A 1,867-nucleotide genomic window follows, 5' to 3' on the forward strand; every position below is an offset into this window, starting at 1 on the left:
CATTGGCCTTGCTTAAACCTGTGTTGCGAGCGGGAAGACAAGGTTCAGAGGACACCAGTGTTGGTGACTCAACTTTGGTGTCAAATACCATTTAATTAACAAGCCGGTCACACACACAGAGGGTGGTGGTTTGTCTTGAACCATTATAGCATTTAGTGTATACACGGCTGGGGGCATTATGTGTATAAAGGGGACTTATGTGTTTCCAGGGCCACTTAACAATGATTTTCCACAGGGCAGTGTGCCCCCTTCCTATATCAAGGCCAGGCAGGCTCTCCTTCTGGCTTTGCGCCCCTTATCCTAAGAAGAATTAGTGGTCCATTGGTCTTATTTGTTTTCCATGTGTTTTCCTTTCAAACATTTTGATTTCTGCAGCCCTGGTTAATTGCTTTAGGGGGGCTTGGCACTCCGCCCTCAGCACATGTAGGTGAAACACTGCAAGTAGAGCCGACTCAAAGTGTGTGCATGTGTGTGTCTACAGTACAATGCTGAGGGGCACTTTTTCCCAAGTCTCTCCCTCCATGATGTGTGTATTGGCTTAGTAAATGCCAATACTGGATTGTGTATGTCGAGTGTGTTCGAGAGCTCCTTTCCTTCCATTCTCCTGCCCTAGGGGGATCCAGGGCTAGCACCCATGAAAGTTTGGAAAGCCTCTGCGAGAAACAACTTTATCTTTCCCCAAACATAGCAGGGAGAGCTGGCGCTGGGGTGATGGAATGAGTGAGAAAGAAAAGGAGAGAAAGGGAGGCAGAGGGAGAGAAATGAGAGAGACTAGAAAGTACCTTCGTCAGCTGGCGGAAAAGGAGCTTGATAAATTGGGGCCCACACACTGTAGAGCTTACAGACAACAGACTGACTGGGCTTGCTGCTGACTGGACTTTTCTGGAGTGGCTCTCTGTTCTTCCAGTTAGATTAGAAGTTACTGTGGAGGAGCCGGATGCCAGAAATCACACTTTGTGTCTATCTCAGTACCACATTGAGTAATATCCCGGACATAAGAATTTGATATAAACATATGTGAGTGTGAACTGTGTTTGTGTACTCATGTATATCAMGTTTATATGTAGTACCTGGGGATTGCTGTTTGAGAGTAAGTTGGTGTGAGCTTTTCTTTTCCCCTTCTCCTGTCCTTTATTTAGGTGTGTGTGTGTGTGTGTGTGTGTGTGTGTGCACCCACTCCCTGTCCTGTCATCAAATTATAACGGTGCAAAAAGTATGCTTTCATACATTTTCTCTGCTTGGGAGCCCTTGGGTGACACATTTGGATGACAGGCGCGGCTTGATAGGGTTTCTTCCTTCCCGTCTTTCTCTTTATTTATCTATTTCTTTATTTCTGGCCTCACCCTGGGCTAAAGCAACCAGACAATGTACTTCTAGACTTGCTGTACCACCAGCGTCTCCTCCTTCTAACTCCACTTCTGACAATTAAACCCTTCTCCCATCTGCTGTTTACTGTATGGCTTAGAGACATGCCTGTGGACCTGTATACATCATTAAAGATATGTACACATGCAATTTTAGCTCAGTCGTATAGGAGGAGAAAGGGGAATGTGTGTGTCGGTGTGGTACACATATGGGCGTTTATGCATTGGTTTATACTTCTATCTAATCTATATGCCTATTTATGTATTTTTGTTGATAGTCCTGTGTGTTTATCTTTGTCAATGTGTGTGCCTYTACCTCGGTGTGTGGCCTTCTGCTGCGTGTGTGTGCAGAAGGAGGAGCACGCTGGAGGATAAATCATTGTGAGGAAGCTAAACCTCTCCAGAATGGTCTTTTTTTGGACCAAATGAGGCCCTGAAGAACTGTTTGGGTCTGCCTGAATCAGCGTTACAGCTGTAAGGGAATGCACACACACAAGGACAGG

General features: G+C 45.6%; 1 protein-coding gene across 1 annotated transcript in view; it reads left to right on the plus strand.

The window, feature by feature from the left end:
- The window catches only part of LOC111958657 (putative neural-cadherin 2), a 79,524-nt gene that overhangs the window by 5,872 nt on the left and 71,785 nt on the right, over window positions 1-1,867 (plus strand).

Source organism: Salvelinus sp. IW2-2015, linkage group LG35, assembly GCF_002910315.2.
Source record: "Salvelinus sp. IW2-2015 linkage group LG35, ASM291031v2, whole genome shotgun sequence".
NCBI lineage: Eukaryota > Metazoa > Chordata > Actinopteri > Salmoniformes > Salmonidae > Salvelinus > Salvelinus sp. IW2-2015.